The 21,244-nt window shown below is 37.4% G+C and overlaps 1 long non-coding RNA gene across 1 annotated transcript in view; it reads right to left on the bottom strand.

The window, feature by feature from the left end:
- Positions 1-556: 556 nt before the first annotated feature.
- Positions 557-21,244, bottom strand: part of LOC129514566 (uncharacterized) — a 332,901-nt gene continuing 312,213 nt past the window's right edge. Inside the window, exon 3 of the long non-coding RNA XR_008665455.1 lies at positions 557-641. This is a non-coding gene — a long non-coding RNA (uncharacterized LOC129514566). The remainder of the gene's footprint in view (positions 642-21,244) is intronic.

Raw genomic sequence — 21,244 nt, 5'->3', positions numbered from 1 at the left:
CCAACTGAGCCTGCCAGGTGCTTCATAAAACTAAATAAAATTTAAAGAAAAGATATTCCCTTATTTAGAACTGGAAATACAAGTTAGGCTTATTTCCCAGGAGAAAGCTGAAATCTGATTTAAAAAAAAAAAATCTTACAGTGAATCAAAGGAAAATTATTTATTTAATTCAATTTTTATTTTTTTCAAGTAAGCTCTACACCCAACATGGGTATAAGAAGTAAGGCAACAGGACTCCAGAAACCCTCTCTGAGATCAAGAGTCATATGCTCTCCTGACAGGAACCTCTGAATGTGATTCATTATACTCCTAGGAAATTTAAATAACTCTTGAAGGAGAATTGTCAACCCTCTTCAGGCCCAAGTACTTGCAGTGTACAAATTCTTAGGAAAAGAAAATTGGTTTGGAGAAAACATACCCTTAGCATAAACTATTGTTCCATTATTTCCAATTTTCAGCATTAAGAAAGTTCAGATCACTAGGATATTCATATGAAGAGAAAACAAAGAACCACAGTGAAAAGAAAAGGCATGTATTTGGATGGCTCAGTTGATTAAGTGTCCAACTCAATTTCATCTCAGGTCTTGATCTCAAGGTTATAAATTCAAGCCCCACATTGGGCTCCAGACTGGGTGTGGAGCCTGTTAAAAAAAAAAAAAAAAAAAAAGTATGTATCTGGTAAGAAAATGTTAGCAGGTTAGCAGATTTAGGTAGTGGAACAATAAATTCCATGGGTATTATAGTAAACTAGGTTTCTATCTCAGCAGAAGATCAGGTAAGCCTGGTCTATCTATGGATGGACTAAAGATCAAGAGCTAATGAGGAAACTATATTTAATCAGAATTACCCCTTAACCAAATTCCAGTTTTCTTGTCCCACCACCTTGTCTATATCAGTTCAGTTTTTACTCTAATGAGCACGAAACTTTCATAGAACAAGTTCATGTCACTTTCATTTATAGATATGAACCACATGTTTAGAATTGTCCTAATTATTCAGTAAGTTATTGCCCAGGAAACGAATCTACTGGCTGAATGTGTAGAGGGAAAACTATAATCTCTCGAACAGTCAGGATAAATTTCACTTCACACTTCCATTTGTCTTTTGAGGCCTCTATTACTGGAAAAAAGAGTTAATTACTTTGGAGAAAAATAAGAACTATGTTTTTTAAAAACAACAACAACAACATTTGGGAAGCTCATTTCCACATTTTCCTCCTGCCATGGCTCAAGCTTACATCACAAGAAACTTGAATAGAAAGTGAATGTGTCACTCCACTTGGCTAGACCACAAGATACTGGTAACAGCAACAACAAAAGCAGTGAAAGAGCTTTTTTGTCTCATGTTCTCAGAGTTTTCTTTGTATTAACACATTTGGTCCTTCCAAAAACCCTGTAATCTAGGTATTACTTTCTGTTTTACAAATGAGTAAAATGAGATACAGTAAAGTTGGGTCACTTGATCAAATCCACACAATTTAGTAAGTCAAAGATAAAAGTTGTGACGAAGTAAGGCAACAGGACTCCAGAAACAGACTTCAGCTGAGTGAATAGCATCCTAAACAGGACCTAAGGGCCCTAATCAACAGCATAATAACACAATAAACAGTAATCTCTAAGATAATAGTATAAATTTACATTTCTTTGATAATTGACAGTTTTTCAAAGTGACATTAATTCCTTTATCTCAAGTGAACCTCACAAAATGATGAGCCAGATACATCTGTCCCATCATTTCTCTTAAAAATGAGGTCACAGAAGCGATTCTATGATTTTCCAAAATCCTCCTCCTAAAGGTCTGAGGACTAGGCTAAGGAACAAAAGTTTTCACTCATAATCACCAGTAGTTTATGCCTGCAATCACAGAATTATGCAATTTTGAATTCTATTAAGGGGTTGTCGCTTTGAAAACTATAGAAATCTACTTTTAATTGGACATTCATGTAAGATCATTTAAAATTTAAATTTTAGCCAAAACTTATAAAGGAAAATGGTTCCAACATATAATGCTTTCACGTGTTCATAATAGTGCCCTCCCTAAAAAGCTGTCCCAAAGCAACACATGGGAGATAACATTCCTTCAGAATACATGATACGAGGTAGACCTATCACACCATAAGAGCAACACTAAAAAATAACTATCTCTCTAAAACACCTTTGAATAGTACAAAAGCTAACCCAGGTAATGAGGCAATGACCCTATTAGCAACTAATTCTATTTCACATTTCCGAACCTATGAGTTGATGGATACTGAAGTTTAGGTGTTTTATGGCTAAATTATACTCATAATTCCTACAGTGTGTACTATTTTTTCAATATAGTAGTAACACCTGCTGCTAAGTACAAAAATGATTAGCCACAAACCAACCTACTATAGAATATCAAAATGCATTTACCCAATGAAGAACTAATGGGAATTATGCAGATTATATTTCCTTTCCCGCTGAAGGCAACCAAGCTTCACGTCAATAGCAAAATGAAAATATAACTCAAATATGAAACAATATATACACAGAGACATAACCAAATCTATTTCTGATTATTTTAGACATGTTTCTTTTTCATGTAATTATTTGGTAACAAAGAACTGAAATAAAGGTTTAGAGCATTTGGTGTGTACCTGAATAGCTCTAAGTATTAATCAACTAAGAATATTATTCAGATACTTCATACCAAAATGCACATGCAGAATTAGAATGTAGATTGTGCATGCTAACAGAAACCAATTTTATATAATGCCTTATCATAATTAGATTTATTCTGTAACTTTCTTTTAAGCACTATTCTGCTGATAACAAAGAACTGAGAAGAGTAAGAAAGTAATGCACTTGGTCGATCAACTTTGGGAAGTCAGATGGATTTCTAAATTCTCTTTCTGTACTACTAAGTGCTAACTCAAAATGTAAAGTTATTTCTTAAGAATTTGTGTGATTGCCTAATTCATCATAAAGGTAACTGTTCTTTTAGTAGATGCCTTTCTTCGGTGGAAAACTTTCCCCAAAAGAGGAATGCAGAGATGAAACATTCCTTTATCTCTCAATCATCATCCTTTTGCAGATGGGCATCACTGCAGCATATATAATAAACTGGCTGTTTTCACTCTGAGCAACTGGCAGAGAAGAAAAGAAGCATCTTTTGAAACTGAAGATATTCAGCATATATTAAATTTAGTTAACTAGATATGTGTTTCTATTGCTGAAGCTTCAGGACATATTTGCAAATTTTAAAACTACCACCTAATCATTTTGTTGAAAAACAGCAATAGCTAGAGATTGCCCAAATCATAAAGTTCTTTGAAGAAACTCTGGGAACTGTCTTGTCTACAGAATCTTTCCTCAAGCAACAGCAGGGATGAACAGATGGGCCATACCATGCTTTTAAATGTCTATAGGTTTGGATTCTGTTTGAAAAGCTGGCAAAATTATCCCCCCAAAATTGACAAGATTTAATTTCATTGAATGTCATTATGATCATTTCTTCAACAGTAGCAAGAAAATCTCCAACAAGTAAACAAAAAGGACCGTAGGATCAAAAGAGTTTGTAGAACCTACCATTTTGTGTATTGTTAAATGATCAAAATAAACAGATATATTGAAAACTGTTGCTTTTTAAAAATTGGAAAGCTATGAGCCACAAAAGATAATAGAGCAGTACCCTCTGAGATTATGGCAAATCATTTCATTTACTGCCTGATAGTTGATTATTATAATTGTCCTTAACTATATTAATTTTCTGTTTGTTTTTGATACTGACATTCTCCATATTTATTGCACAAATTTGCCTGACTAATCTTACATGTCAAAGAGTTTGGAAATCTAAGAACTAACCAATTATAAATCGCCAATGTTGAAATTTACAGCTGATTAGTAAGCTGGAGAGTGTACTATGAAGTTCAATTGAATCTCACTAAACACTGAAATAATTCATTTGATTGTGAACCATCCACTCCAGTAATAGGAAGTTTTACACTCATTGTACAGGGCAACCTAGATCATTTAAATACATTCTTAATAATAAAGGCTGACTTTTAACTGGTTTCTACAAACCAACATATTGAATAGCAGTTGCTGCATCAGTCTTTTGCCATTCTAACTCTTTCGCCATTTGAACTCTTATGTAAAAAGTGTTCTTTGGTTTAAGTGAACCCAGGGAGGACAAATCACCCAGATGGCCACGGTGCCAATTCGGCAAATACGAAACTGCTTACTGGAATGAGTCAAATGCACGACTGATTAATTGATTTAGTCACATATTCAAAACTTTTGCTTCTTATCCCATTAAAAGTAGCACTAATGAGCGGTGTCTGTGACCTTCCAGTGAGAAGCCGCAAGTTCCACAACCCCTCAGTATTTACCACCCAAATTTAATCTTTTTAATGGACACCTTAAAAGGGATCTGATAGAAAATACTAAGAGCTGCTCAGATACTAAAACACTTAGGGAGGCTTTTGATTAATGTTACATGATTAATCAATTGATTAATATAGTTTTCAATACAGATGTTAGGACACTGTCTACTTTAATCAACCATTCTGAAAATAGTGAAGATAAATGCCGTACTTTTGTGTCTGCTAAAAAAAAAAAAAAAAAAAAAAAAAAAAAAACAACCTTTCTTCAAAGGTTGTTAATTATGACATAAGCCTTATTTACCACACTCAAATTTTATCTAATGTCGACATTTTTATACATAGGAACCATTAATGAGATAAGTGGGATCCTTTTGGCAAAGCCATATTTTAATCACTTTAAAAATAATTTATTTATCCAATTTATGGACATTTTCCTTAATGAGAAATTATTTTGGAATAATGCTGCAGAATGCATTAAAATCTTAAAGTTTTTATTATTATTTTCCAAGACTGTAATTTGTGATGATGCTTTCCACCATACTAAAACTGAAATCTTTATTCCAGTCAAAAATAATCACCCTGTAATTACCGTGACAAACTGCCCAAGCTGTATCATCGTGGCCATTTCAACTAATGATATTGTATTAGAATGCCTAGCAATAGACTTCAAATGGAAAATATAATTATGTGCATTAGTTTGTCTAAGCATTTATAAGATCACATATCCATCAGTTTTCAGGTCTCATAAAGAAAACCATACATCACTGTCACTGTGAGTTTTGTTATTGAAAGCACGGGCCTTTACAAACTGAGCTTAAGATGTGTATCTTAAATTTCACTTGTTTTGTGGATCACTAAAATCCCTGTAAGTTAAGCCAGCATAAATGAGAAGAGCTTTTCCTCTGGTGATGGAGGAGCTGTGCAACATAGACCACTTCACACTCTGACCAAATGGAAGATTAGCCAGCCTCAGACAGCTGAATCTAGCTTTTCCATACCTCTTAAATCTAGGGGAGTCTGATTTGGTATAAAAGTCCATGGAAAGGCTTTTGGGCAAGGTATCAAATTAAAGGTCTCCTACTATTGGCTTCACTGACCTGAAAGAAATCAGAGGAAGAAAAAAAAATCATACAAAAGGAAATGTAAGTGGGAGTTGTGGTGGGAAGGGTGGCGGGGGGAGGGACAAGAAAGTTCTTTGAAAAATGGGCAGTGAAGTTGAATGTATTTAAAATGAATGACAGCATTAAAAGTAAAATATTGATAATAATAATAATTGACTGGACTAGAAATATGGCCCTGACACTACACACAACAAACTATAACCTTGGGAAAGTTACTCAGTCTCTTTGTCTCCCAACTTTCTCAGTTGTAAAATGAAGAAGTGATGATTTTTTTAATTCTTTCTAGTTTTAACTTATAATAATGTTGAGAGTCAAGGCTCAATTTAGAAAACATTTTCTCTGTTAGTTCAAATAAAAATATGTATTAAAAAGTGAAACGTATTTATGGGTAACCCAAGGGAACTGTTTGTTTTTTTCTAAGATTTTATTTATTTATTCATGAGACACACACACAGAGAGAGAGAGAGAGAGAGAGAGAGAGGCAGAGCCATAGGAAGAGGGAGAAGCAGGCTGCGTGTGAGCCTCTTCACAAGGAGCCCGATGTGAGACTCAATCCCAGGACTCCAGGATCATGCCCTGAGCCACCCAGGCGTCCCAAAAGAACTGTTTTAATTGATTGCAGAAAATAATCTATCAACAGGTATATGAAGTTCCTCCCATACCAGGAACAATAAAGTTACAAAACATTACACTCCGTGTACTCAAATCGGAATGCTTGAACCTCTTATGCTGCTTGTTCATTGTCTCTAGGAAGTGATAATTTGTGTGTGATTTCCTCCGGAAATGTGTTACCTGTGCATGATGCTGAAAATATGTTCAAATACATTCTAGCATCTCTAAATCAGTCTTCTACTAGTTCTGAAATGCAAAAACTCACCTCTGTATGATACAAACCTGATAGAAATGGTTTCTCCAGAGCAGCACCATTGACAGGACCAGATAATTCTTTATTATGGGGATTATCTTACATATGGTAGGATATTTAGTGAAATTGTTGGTCTGTACCCACCACATGCTGGTGATTCCCCTCCACCCACCATAGTCATAAAAGTTAAAAATGTCTCTAGACATTACCAGTGTCCTCCACAGAGCAAAATCTTTCATTGAGAATCACTGTCTTGGTTGATGAGCAACTAGTGCAAAATGTCCTCAAATCATAAATATGTGGATTTTAAAATAATTTCATGGTCACTTATTTATTTTATATAACCGCTTTATACAAAAACATGTTAAAAAAAAACTAAAAAGCACCAATATTTTCTGGCATAAATGTGTTTTTCTCTATTGCTGGATCTGGGGACACTCTTTAGGTCCTGACTCTGCGAAACAATTTAACTAGAAATGTGATTACGTACCCAATTTAAATCTAACTGAGAGGGAAAGGCCAAAGTGAAAGAAGCCAGGAAAACATTGGGTTAGAGTTGTTCTATCCAAGAAGAAGAAGGTTTTTTTTGTTTTTTTTTTCTTTTGTTTTGTTTCATTTTAACATTAGATTATCTTGATTATTCAGCTCACTTAAAGTCCTTATGACTTTATGTCATATGTATGTTTATAACAATTGCCAGTATCATAAGTATGCATATAAACATGCTTCACATTTTAATCAATACTTTACTTTTAGGAATTATCTTTTTTTTTCTTTCTTCTTCTTCTTTTTTAAAGATTTTATTTATTTATTCATGAGAGCCAGAGAGAGAGAGAGAGAGGCAGAGACACAGGCAGAGGGAGAAGCAGGCTCTATGCAGGGAGCCCGACGTGGGACTCGATCCTGGAACCTGGGATCATGCCCTGGGCTGAAGGCAGATGCTCAACCACTGAGCCACCCAGGCGTGCCCTGTTTCTTTAGTGAGAGACAAAAAGGCTGAGGCAATAAAAAGCAGTAGTCCGAAGGGAAAGGGAAATCCGGGTATTTTGAGAGGTTGAAAGAGGAAACTGTTAATTCAGTAGACTTTCAGGACTAGAACATAGATATTCGGTTTTCTTATCTATAAAACTCTTGTTTTGAGTTTTATAGATAAGAAAACTGAGGCTAAGCAAAGTCAATACTGGGGCACCTGGATGGCTCAGATCATGATCTAAGGGTCCTGGGATGGAGTCCCACATCGGGCTTCCCACAGGGAACCTGCTTTTCCCTCTGCCTGCGTCTCTGCCTCTCCCTCTGTGTCTCTCATGAATAAATAAAATCTTTAAAAAAAAAGTCAATACTGCAATGAAATAGTGGAACTAGTATTTAAATCTGGGTTTTCTAACTCAGTGATCTGTGTGTGAACTTAACCACTGTCCTCAACTAGTATCTTTTATTAAATTCCCCCATTATTTCATATACACAGAAATTGTGCCTATTCAGTAAGTCAAAATATTGGTCAACTTATGTACTCAGCTATCTTCATGACAAAAGTCAAAAAATTAATGATTTAACAATCTAAATTTTTGTACCATGACCTGCCTTGATTCAGAAGTAGGAAAGTATAAAGAAAAATTGGTCAAATCTCTTTTACTCTTGAGGTCATTAATCCACCAGTTCATGGTCTATAGACAGATGCTAAACTCTATGAAATATTGCAGCACTGAAGTCATTATTATTACATCCCCAAATTCCAGAATTTAATTTGGCATTTCCCTGAGGTATTTACCAGGGGCTTCATTTTTCACTTTATGAGATCTGGCAGGATGGTGGGCCATATAGAACATGACAGTCTTCTGAAAACTCCATGTCAAACATTTCTGTCTACCATTGTAGAAGAACATTTCCTTTTCTCAGTAGGAAATGTCACTATTCCTTTGACAATCTCATGCTATGCTAACATTAAGTAACACTTAGCAAAATTCAGCCTACATTGTATTATTTCCATGTTTTGGCGCTGTATACATTTGTCTATGCTTTCAACTCAAAAGTTGAGCAATATTGCTTGCTGTATTTTGGTGCCAGCATAGATTTAAGCCATCCAAACAAGACTGTGTATTTGAACTGACAGAGAGTAAATGATTTGCATCTGGCATAACTGATGGTGGTGTCAAAACCTTGGAAGATAATTCATTGGTAAACATATTCCTCTGGATGCCTAGCCACACATGCCCAATTTCCTATCCAGGGATAGAGCCAGATCATTGCCAGAACAATGCAAAATATTTTATACAGATAATTCAAGAGATTATTTTGCTCTGACAGAAAACGGGCAGAGGGGGGAAATGTGGTAGAGTTTTCCTTTATTGATGAGACAAGATAATTTTTCAACCTTCATTGCAGAAATTAAATTTCATGCAAAAATGCCTTTCTGACAACTATGGAGTTGATGAACTAGTAAGAATAATCACAAACAGCAAGCTAAAAAAAAAAAATCTAATCTATAATTCCAAGATGTAATTGGTTAAAACACACACACACAAAAAAAAAAAAAATACAAAAAAAATTGAAGCAGGTCAGTATTAAAAAGATGGCAAAAAACGGAATAAGGTTTTAAGGCCTTAAAGCATATGCTTGAACTACCCAGACCTCTTGAAAGAAATAGCTATAACTCTAGATACTGTTCTCAATTCACAATAAGCTTCTAATTCTCAAAGCAGTTTTATGCTAGCATCCTTTTGAGATATACAAGCTCAATGGAACGAACACACTCAAATTTTTCCATTCCAGTGCTTGAGGAATTTATACATGTACACAAGCTGGTACTTGTAAGTGGTATTTCCTCAAATGATCATAGAACCGAGCTGAATTAAACATTCCATTGAAGAATTTATGCATGCCATATATAGGGAATCAATTTCAAAATATCTGAAATTAAATGCACCATTCTTTCCATTAAGCTATATGTAATCTGTCTTTGATCATTTAGTTGACTTTCAAGATCTTGTGGGTCAATCGATCAATCAAAAATAGTTAGAGAAAGCATAGTCTGCCATAGACCCAGGGTTAGCTATTGAACTAGGAGACTAAGACATGAGTTCCAGCTCTACCTAGCGTACAGTCCATAGAGGATAGATAAGAGATAAGAAATCACTGGGAGGTGATTGTTATGGATGAATGTGTCCCTCTAAAATTCATATGATGAAGTTGAAAATAGGGAGATAGTCTAAAATACGACACAGATTGTTTTCAAGGGTCACATTTGTGCAGCTAGAGTCAAATGGTTATCATGCTAAAATTGTAAGCTATGGTGAGGGTGTCCCCTAATATGGCTGTATTTAGAGATGGAACTCCTCAGGAAGTAATTAAGGTTAAATGAGATGACAAAAGTGGGACTCTGATCCTTTGAAGAAGAGACACCAGAGAGCTTATTTCTCTCCCCTCTTCCCTCTCTTCTTTTCTCCTCTCCCTGCCCACCCCCCCAGGCTCACACAAGAAAAAATCATGTGAGCACACAGTCAACGGTAGCTGCCTATAATTCAATAGAAGACGCCTCAGAATAAAACCTACCTTGATGGCACCTTGATCTCGGACTTCTCAGCCTCCAGACTGTGAGAAGGTGAATTTCTGTTGCTTAAGCCACCTAGTCTGCGGTCGTTTGTTATAGGAGCAGAATAGACTAAAACACTGATACTACAGGTACATTTTGAAGGATGAATCAGTTTTTTTTTTCCACAGCAGGAGCAAGATACAGATGGGGAGGAGAAGCAGATGGAGAACGGAGAAGAGATGAAGAAAGAGTAAGGAAGTAAGGGCGAGGAGCAGTCTGAGCACAAGTGTCCTGGAAAACAAATAGGCCATAACATACAAACATACTTGGTTAGAAGTAGAATGTGGGGAACTTGCATGTAATTTTTTTTTCTAATTTTTTTAAGTTTCTGATGTTACAGCAGATAGTAATAAACAGATGAAGTATATTATAAAAGTTTGAAATATTTGCTATGGAAAATGGAAAAGTAGGGGCACTTAGCTAGTTCAATAGGTAGAGCATGTGACTCTTGATCTCAGGGTCATGAGTTCAAACCTCACCTGAGCTTAAAAAAAAAAAGTTGTAAAGAAAATGAAAAAAATATATTAAAAAAGAAAAGAAAAAAAAAGTACATTGATCACAAATCACTAACAGCCAAACAGCATTATTATTAGCATTTGGCAGAAGTTAGAAACAGGTTTATAAGTGATGGGGGAGAAGGGCTAGCTGAGGACAAAGCACAGCCGATATCCCACAAAGGACCCCCCACCCCAGGGCATGATATGTGTGATATTCTTCAGGAAGTTTCCAAATATCTTAATGTTAATACCTTGCTAGAGGGAAAAGCAATCTTTAACTTGACAAGGACAAGGCCTCCAAGATCTTGCAGGTCCCCCTTAGCATATGAAAATCCCTCTGAAATCTCCCTTTTCCTTACCTACTCTCCCAGGTTTATAATCAGCCACTTTTCACAAGCCCCGGGCAGCTTCTCTTCCTGCCCATAGGTCCTGTCCCCCGGCTTTAATAAAACCACCATTTTGCACCAAAGACAGCTCAAGAATTCTTTCTTGGTCGTCGACTCTGGACCTCACCTATATTCCAAAATGGTGGAATATAAGGACCAAGGACCCAATAAGGACCAAGGACTACCAAGTTTCTGTTGCTCCTGGTAGTGGTGGTGGTATTTTCCATGTGGAATAAAAGTGGAGAAAGATTAGATTGCTTAAGTGTCATCAGCTAAACCCCAAGACTTGATCTTTAACGTTCACCTCCTCGTACCCACTGATATTTGTTCCACATTTTTTTTTCTTAAGCTTTTCTTTCCAGGTTCTCTCTTAACATAGATAAAAGACCCTATGGAAGTAAAACCCTATGAAGGAAACTAAAACCACCCTTTAAGCAAGAATCACTGCCTGAAGGCCCTGACCACCCAAATCAGTATGAGCTAACCCCCCAAACTCACCTGTATGGGTGGACCTCAAAGTTTTACCTCATTATAATACTAAACTCTCTGCTCAAGAAAGAGCACCAGCCTCATTTTACATAACATACAATGTCTGTATATGGATGCTTCCTGGAGGCACATGTGGAATCTATCCCTGTCCACATAGGATGACAAGCTTCCCTATCTAAATATCCTCACCCTAAATAAAAGGAGTCCATTCACCCTTGCTCAGGGAGTCACAGCTTTCAAAGCTATTCCCTGTGATCTCTTTATTTGCTGCAAATAAAATTTACTTTGTGAGGCAGCTCCACCGGGTGTAGTTTCTATCTTGGGGGTACCAAGGAACAACCTTCTGTTAGTTTGGTTACACAGTCATGGAGGACTGAGGGGACAGCTGTGGAGAACCAGGTAGCAAGGTTACTGTGGGTAATGGAAAACACGCTGCCAGGCTAACTCAACGACCTGGGGCTTATACAGAAGAAAACTGAAGCCAAGTAAGAGAAAGGCAGGAGAGAAATTGCAGGGGGAAGGAGGAGAAAAGGAGAAATTAAGATGAAAGGTAAAGGAAAACATAAGAGATTTTCTTTAACAGAATTAAAAGTCAAGGAAAATTTTTGAATAAAAGAGAGTTTGCCTTAACCTGGGAAGTATGGCAGAGACTGGTGAGCTCTTCACTACACCAGTTTCTTTTCCTTCACGGATACCCATATAAAAACACACTTCCCATGTTGCCAACACAACATAGAAATAATTGATACAGGCCACAGCCAAGAATGGCCTATAAAGACCTCCCTGATGGGATTCCCACATCTTTGCTCTTGCATGGTGAACCTGGAGACCATGTCTTGAAGACACAGAGCCACAAGACGGCAGGAGCCTCAGAGCCACAGGAAGACCTGTTTTCATCTGTGTTGCTTTAATTCTTGATACAGGAAGAAATGCAGGTATATTTGATTTCTCAGGTGGATTACGTTCTGTAAATATTAGGAGAATACTTTTCAATTTCTATAAAATAAATAGTAAATAAGCTGATTTCATAAGGACCTAGTGATATCATGATTATACCCAGCCCACCTGGGAACTGCTGTGTGACTTTTTCATATGAGATCTCTTGGGGGTTCAAAAGAGGGTTATTTCATGATGACTATGTAAGGTTCAGCCAAGTATAATGACATACTTATTGAAAAGTTTTTAACTCTAAGTGTTCAAGAGTATCTTCCTAACACAGCAGTCCTTGTTGCCCTTCAGGCATCCCTCTAAACTAGTGTGGGTGCCTAGTTGTGACTGAATAAGATTCAAAGAGGGAGAAACTCTGAGGAGAGGCTTATTTACCTCCATTCTATTCGAGCAGCTTCCGGGTAGTTTCTCCTTTTCTGTTTTCACCACGCCTTTGAGTGACATAAACAAAGCTACTGTATTTAAAAAAAAAAAAAAACAACTGAGGGTCTCATAACCATTCTTCCCCTTAGCCTCTTAAGTGGTTTTCTAAGGGTATTTTACAGCTTGTTCCTCCAGATAAAAGGAGGCTACATTTAAAAAAAAAAAAAAAAAAAGCAGCCTCTAAAGCTCCATCCTTTCTCTTTTTCTCTTAGAAGACAAAGAACACATGCCAATGCTAATGGAGTGCCTTTGCATAAACAAAGGAAGAAGCCATGAAAGGCCTTATTCCTGAACCTCAAAAGTGGCAAAAAATAAGTTTTTCCCTCTGCTAATGCTTATCTTGCTAAACTCCATGGGCTGGCTTCCCAATCTCCCACAGGCTCCGGGGAGCATCCCTGAGTGAGGTTAAGAGAGGGTGTAGCTTCAGCCAGGAGACCAAATAGGAGCTTGAAGAAGGAAGACAAATTCTGCTGACCAGGGGCCCTCAACAAGGCAGGGGCTGATGATAGTGGTGGGCTTTGAAGAGATTTTGTGCTTTGGAGCCCCTGAGGTCCTGAGTTAGACACTTAGTTCTGTTATTGAAGAACTGCTGCCCTGCGTTGGTCAGTTCCTCTCCTTGACCTTCATTTTTCCCCTTCTAAGCTGTGCAAAAGTAATCTTCACTTAACTTACTTGTAAGAATTAAGGATCATAAATAGAAGCCATGTGCAGAGCCCAATAAGGGCACCTTAAAAAAAGGGGGGAAGCGATTTGATTAGCCAATCAACAGACATCTGAGCACGGAACTTTGGTAATATCAGCTTCTTTAAAATAGCAGGAAAGAGATAGGGACATGATGATGGTCCACGGGAGTCCTCTGTACTATCTTTGCAACTTTTCTGTAAATCTAAAAATATTCCCAAGTCAGAAGAGTGTTAAAAATAAAAAGCAGGAATGCAGCAGCTGCATGTATCTAATAAGCGTAATAATATTTATTTTCCATAGTGTTTGCCAAAATAATGTTAATACTAGATGCGAAACCTGAAGGTGGATTTAAGCTAAGACTTGAGCACAGGTGTTTCAAATAATGCCTCACGGCAGAAGATTTTTACGCCAGGCCCACACAGGGCCCAGGGCGTGATCCAGGAACCGGGATGAGTCCCACATCGGGCTCCTGCAGGGAGCCTACTCCTCCCTCTGCCTGTGTCTCTGCCCCTCTCTCTCTCTCTCTCTCTGTGCCTCTCATGAATAAATACATAAAAATCTGTTAAAAAAAAAAAAAGAAAAAAAAAAAAGTCAAGCCCACACAAGTTGGAAACAATCTGCTTTGATGTGGTGAGGGTCAGGGAGGTGGACTCTAGAATTTACTACAGATCCATAACCCATTTATCTGAAACTTTTCCAACAAGATGAGTTTTGTGACTTAGAGTTTTTCAAGTTCTAGGGAAGAATTATTCTACATGAGGTATGGGGCAGCACCGTATAATTGCATTAGTATTAGTAATTAGAATTGGTAATTCTTCGGTGAAATTATGAATAGTCAGGTAAATGAAATGCAGAATATAACTTCACATTAGGTCAGCTTCAATTTTTGCCACTCAGTGGGCATTTATTTCAGTTTTCAGAGCTTCAGGATTTAGATACCTCAGATAACAAATTACAGATATGCATACTGAGAAAATCCCTAAATTATTATCAACCAACTTGTGCTTCTTTCCTCCCTCACCACCTTGTATACAAGTCCTTAGTAAGGGAAGGGCTTTCATCTCAGCGGTAGCAAAGAAATGTACTCTATGTTCAGATTTTATAAAGGAGAAAGTAAAGCGTAAAAGCAAAATTTATATTTCTTTGTGCCATTCTGACAATTCTTTTGTCTTCATGGAATTAATTACCCATCTCTCTCCTTTGCTTCTACTTTCTAGATGTGTCACAGACTTAGTCAAGCTTTTCTTGCCATAATGAAGAGGAAAAACAAACAAACAAAAAAATCAAGTTACTATATTTTCCTGAAATTACACTTTCATTGAGGACCATTTTATTTTTCCCAATCATTGAAAAACAATAGTTCCTTACCCACAAATTTTATCTTTTTTTTTTTTTTTTAGTTTTTAGTTTTTAACCTCCTCAGTTAAAACTGTGAGCCAAATGAATATTTCAAATTGAATAATTTAAAAATGCGTGATTCCTGCCTTCTTCATAGATAAAGTTAATTTAGAAATAGCATTATTGAAACCAGGCATTCTTTCTAAACCAAGAATTCCAGATGTTTTTAGTTGCTGCCTATGACATTTCCACAATCAGAATAAATTGTGTTTCCACAGTAATGTAATAGATAGAAGTGCTGAATAAATCTCGTGCAGTTGAGATGACAAAATTAACATGCTGATGACATTTTAATGTTTCAATATAATCAAGGGGGCATGGATCATGCCTCCACCAGTTCTAATATAATTCTATTCTTTAATCTTTTTCCAAGACAAAATAAAATATAGATAGATTTCAGAAAGTATATAAGCAGAGTATGCTTCAGTCTTCAGGCAAGCTGTTTAGGATGCATGTGAAATGCTGTTTAGGTTCAGCTTTGCCAGTAGATATTTTACCAAAGCAATTGAATTATACATAAAAAATCCTGCATTAGGACATTTTGTTTTCTCTTTCTGAAGGTGGCTGTTGATGCTTCTGCTATGACTACTGTTTCCTATTTATGCAGAAAGTTTGCTGACTTAAACGGGGAAATCGGTACATTCTGATTGGATCCAGTGAATACTTGCCATTCACCTACTCTCACAAAATATGTAAACAACAAATACACTTATCGGACTCAAAATGGGAGGAAAAAAAGACAAATATCCGGTAATCATAAAAATGCAAAATGCCTTTTTTTTTCCTAACAGTACGATGCAAACCATGATCTTAGGGCCAAATTCATCCCTGGAAAAAAAAATTATGCATGTGAGTTGAGGATCTATACCGAATGTTGACAAAACTGTATACTCCCTGTTAAGCAGTATTGGAGAGGAGAATGAAAGACAGGAAGATGGAACGGCTGTACCTCTACCTCATCCTCACATGGAAAGGGGAGTGATGACAGGCTAAATGAGAAAACTGAACAACGATGGCCTTGCCAGAAGTCAAGTATAGACGGAAGAAGTCAGGTAAAGATGCAAATGGATGACATATGATACACAATTTCTGAGGCACTCCTCATGCTTATCACAGATCAATGACAGAATGGGTATGTATTACTAAAGAGTAGTTTTCAGTCTTTGATTATAAACCTTTTTTTCAAGCAAAATCTCATGCAGAAACATATTAAGCTAAGAGAAGAACTCCCTGAGTAAGCGGGGGCCTAATGGATGGCCCTGACGTGACCTCCTAGAAGACAATACTTAGTCTGCCATTGAAGGTTTGCCAAACCATGGAACAGGCACACTTTTCCCCCAGTTTTATTCTATTTGGTCACTACCAACAAACTGATCTTTCTAAAACATATAGTAACATAAAATATTTTAATACTTCTCACCTTTCCAAACTCTACCCCAATTCTGGAGGATGACCAACAAGCAGAGCCACTCATGCCAGGCCTCTGCTTGCCTCTCTTTTTTCCATATGTTCCATGTGTCAAAGTGGATGATTTCAGATGCAACTAAAAGAAACCTCATTTCAAATGGCCTAAGGATATTGTCATGGGGCTTACTTCTCCCATCTCCCATTATCCTGTGGCTGTTTCTTCTCGTGTGTTAAGGTGGCTTCCAGAAGTAACTGAAGCTTCTCTTGTTCATCTCTAACAAAGAAGGTGTGGGAGGGAGGGTAAGAAGAAGAAGGAGAGAAAGAGGGCTGAAAGGGGAGAAGGAGGGAGAAGAGTGAAGAAGGAGAGAGTCATAACTGTGGAAAATAAGTTTATTAGTCTCATCGGCTCAATCTCAGAACAGTTAACAACTGGCGAAGGGAGACTTAGCCTCGGTTGGCTGAAGGGCAAGAGGGGCACTTGGTGAGAGCACCTGTGATTCTACTGTTTATTGAAGTGTGTCCTACAATCCCACATCTGGAGATCTAATAGAATAATCCACACTCAGTTGCAAAGTAAGTATCAAAGAGATTGAACACTGAACCTGAACAGCAGCTCTGGCAGCAGGCACTAGATTAACAGAGCTATTTTGTCTCTGTCTCAGCTAGGGGGCTTTATGGGAGTATGCCGAGCATCATTCAAAAGTGGGTTTCAGTGTCACACCCGGGGGATTCAAGCATGCAGTGTACAGTTGTGTTCATTTCTCTCTCTCCTTAGATGCCTCGAATGAGTGTACTCATGCTCTGACCCTCACAGTAAAGAGCTGAGGTATCTTCAGAACGTAGAGTTGTTTTACACTAAAAACACAGCGCCCATCCCAGGCATCTATAAAAGCACTCCGAGCTGTCAGAGGCTTTACCAGATTAATAGCTCCGAAGACCTCCCATACACTAAAGACCTGAGGTCTTTTGGTGGAGGTTTGGTTGAGGGATGTCTCCCTTCTAATCTTGCTTATTGGATTTGAAAAACTCCATAGCTTTTTCTGTCAAGGAAGCTGCAGAAAAGAGAACTGTTAAAGGAATGAATTAAAAGGAAAGAATGAAAAAAGTTTAAATGTAAACTAATATTTCAGCTCAAAACACAGACAAAAACTAAATTATACTTTCACTGAAAACTGGGGGCGGGGGGTGCCCTTTCTGTAAGATTTCTAACCTCAGAATACGCCTAAGTACATCATCACTATTGCAGTCACCTAATACTTTACTTTCTGTAAAAGAAGTAATTCACAGCTCTTCAAACTTGTTTACACAACTGTTCATCTTTCTTTCATTAAAAACTGAATTACTAGTGCATTTCTGCCATTAGGGTCAACTAAAGTTGAATTTGTGAGGAGTACAGAATTTCTTACAAGCGCTGTCATTCCTTCAGGCACCTTCAAATATAGTACCAGATTGTCTAAAACCTCACTGCACAAAACCACATGGGTCTCTGGACTTTTTCAAGCCTTTATGTCCCATAAAATCACCCCTCCATTTGTGTGCTTTCTGTTATGTGACAATATGTATTTAGGGATTGAATCTGATAATAAATAAATAAATAAATAAATAAATAAATAAATAAATAAATAAAATTTTAACACTATTGACCAAAGAACAAGGTGATGCATTGCCCGTCTAAATAAAATGCAATGCCTTAATACAAAATACAGACTTTCTTGGATGACTCTCCAATACTAACTTTGACAATAGATAGAGATATTCTGTTAAGAGACTGGGAAAAATATTTTGATAGACACATTCTTTCAATTATCCCACTTAAGTAAGTATTTGCCTACAACTTAATCCAATTTACATAAGAAGATTTCAAAATTATTGCTCTCAATTCATTTTTCTATTTCTTATTCAAAAACAACTGTTTTGAATATTGGAAGGAGTATTAAATTTGGGGTATCTTTAGTCTCATACTGATTGCAATTTTTGGCCAAATTACTCAAAGATTGTAACTTGATATATCATTGTAAATGAAATTCATGATCCTAGGAGTGTTTGCACTAAGAGAGTAAAGAGAGGGGCTCCTGGGTGGCCCAGTTGGTTAAGCATCTGCCTTTGGCTCAGGTCATGATCATTGGGTCCTGGGATTGAGCCCCGTATCAGGCTCCCTGCTCAGCGAGGAGTCTGCTTCTCCTTCTCCTCCCCACTCATGCTCTCTCTCGCTCTCTCTCTTTTTCCCTCAAATACATACATAAAACATTAAAAAAAAAAAAAGAGGGAGGGAGAGAGAGAGAGAGAGAGAGAGAGAGAGAGAGTAAAGAGAACACATTTAAATACAAACATGCCCACAGGAGCTAAGAGCACATGTAAATAAGTTTCAGTCAGGAAAGAGACTTTAGACACAAACTGGGATATCCTGAGAACAACTTATACGGTAGCCTCCAAAATGACCTACAATGATCTTTGCCTCACAGTACTCATGTCCTTGTATAGTCACTTCTCACACTGAGTAGATGTGTTATCCAGTGAGGCCAATAGGATATTATGGAAATAGCAATGTGATTTCTGAGGTCAGGTCATCGACATTGTGCCTTCTACCTTGGATCGATGACTCTGGAGAAATCAGCTACTGTGTTGGGAAAATAGTCAGACTGGCCTATGGAATATTTCACGTGGCAAGGAACCAAGGCCTCTTGACAAAAGCCAACATCAACTTGCCAGTCATGTGAGTCAGCCATTTTGGAATTCAATCATCCATCTCCAGTTAGACCTTCCCATGACTACAGTCCATGCCAACACCATGACTGCAGCCCCATGAGAAACCCTAACCCAAAACTACCTGTCAAGAATTGTCAAAGGTTTAAGATATTGCCCTACTTGCCGACTAATATATTACCCGGCCTTGTTTTCATGGATACTTGCAGCAGACACAAGATTCCTGGGTCAGAAACAAAGAACTTTTTTTGAGGACAGATACAATAATTGGATTATTAGCTTTTTCTTGAGCTGGGTTTGAGTCTTAATTCCTGTAGAGCAATGTGAATGGGGTCAGGTAACACCTGTATACACGGTGAGCTGTATTACATGAGAGAAATCCTGAGTTTAGGAAACCCAAATCTTTTATCACTAAGGATGCTATACTTTGTTCAAGTAAGAGAAATAATTATCTATCTTCCAAGGCAAGTCGATCTGCAAATGTACTTGAGAAAGTAGCACAGAATTAAGGCAACCAATGTCTTTTCTCTCAATAAATGCAGATATGTGAGGGATCCACAGAAAATTGTTTCTCAAACCTATCCAGTCAACCACTCCTAAATTCCTGACCCACAGAAACAGTGACATAATAATAATTTATTACCGTTTTAAGCTCAGAAGTTTAGAGGTAATTTGTTACGCAGTAATAGATAATAAATATAATTTATTACCAAAAAAAGCTAATTAGAAAGTAGTAAATATGAAGTAATGACTAATTGCTAAGGAGTATTCAGGGACTCTAGGACTAGCAGCAATGGTGTTGTTACTACACTGAAATGGAAGAGATGATTGGGGGCCGGAACTTCCTGAAACCAGTGGGGAGCAAGAATCACATACAACAGGCCATTACTCAAGGAGGTGCAACCTTTAGTTAAAACAGGTAACTTAACATGGATTTTAGGCAGGAGAATAAATACCCTAACCTCTCCCTCTTCTTTCTTTCCCATTTTTCCCCACTGGCCAAAAATAAGTGGAAACTGGGGAAGGGAAGCCCTGCTGATGGTATCCATGCAGATAACTCCCCTAGGCAGAGAAGGATAGAAAGTGATTGGAAGGATGAGGGCAAATATAAAATATCTGGCACAATCTGGCAAATAAATCAGCTCAGGGGTGCCTCTTCTAAAAAAGGAAAGTTCCTACTCAGCAATAAATGATTGTTATGTGGTTATTTAGTTGGAAATGCAAGATTTGATAGGCATGGGTCAGGACTGGATTCAGTGGAGGGAGGGATTTGAACAAAAGGTAAAATTAAATTACCAACTGCATGGAGGATGTTTGCCCAAGGGTCAGCAGCAGAAAGCCTTACTACTTAAACTCACTGAGGTCAAGATCAACATCACTTCTCATGACCATACTGACTGCCAAAGCCAAATGTGAAGACATTGGATTCTCTGAACTCAAAATTGCAACAAGTCTCCACAGTCATGACTTGTAGATAATTAAAACTCTTCTGCATGGTTTTTTTTTTTTTAGATTTTATTTATTTATTCATGAGAGACACAGAGAGAGAGAGAGAGGGAGAGGCAGAGACACAGACAGAGGAAGAAGCAGGCTCCATGTAGGAAGCCGGATATGGGACTCGATCCCGGGACTCCAGGACCACATCCTGAGCCGAAGGCAGGCACTAAACTGCTGAGCCATCCAAGGATCCCCTCTTCTGCATGTTTTTTTTTTTCTTCTGCATGTTTTAACTGGATTTAGGCCCCCAATAGTTAACTTATGGTATAGGGGAAAGTGCATTGTAAATTATCATATAGGATGCAAAAATAAAGTAGAACACTGAGAATCCTATTTATAAAAAGACAATTTGTCAATTATAAATATTATAAGCAGTCAATGGCTTTGTGATTTCTAAAATTCGACTACACTCCATTTTTATTTTTATTTATTTATTTATTTTAAAGATTTTATTTATTTATTCATGAGATTCACAGAGAGGGAGAGAGAGAGGCAGAGACACAGGCAGAGGGAGAAGCAGGCTCCATGCAGGGAGCCTGACGTGGGACTTGATCCCAGGACTCCAGAATCACACCCTGGGCCAAAGGCAGGCACTAAACCACTGAACCACCCAGGCATCCCTACACTGCATTTTTAAATAGTGTTTGAATTTAATCTAGAGTTACTTGTCTCTACAACTTATACTCAGGATGAGAGATTTTGATAGATAAACCTATCAAAATTGACTGAATTTTTAAAAGGTTTACTATAGAAATCATAAAATTCTCTATGACACAATTGGTTTTATCATTCTAACCAAGAATTTCGGAAAAATATATTTTAATATATTTTCTTAAGATTTTATTTATTTATTTGAGAGAAAGAGAGAGAGCACATGGGCACACAAGTG

This window comes from Nyctereutes procyonoides, unplaced genomic scaffold, assembly GCF_905146905.1.
Source record: "Nyctereutes procyonoides isolate TBG_1078 unplaced genomic scaffold, NYPRO_anot_genome, whole genome shotgun sequence".
NCBI classification, from domain to species: domain Eukaryota; kingdom Metazoa; phylum Chordata; class Mammalia; order Carnivora; family Canidae; genus Nyctereutes; species Nyctereutes procyonoides.
This window is presented reverse-complemented; position numbering and strand designations above follow the sequence as displayed.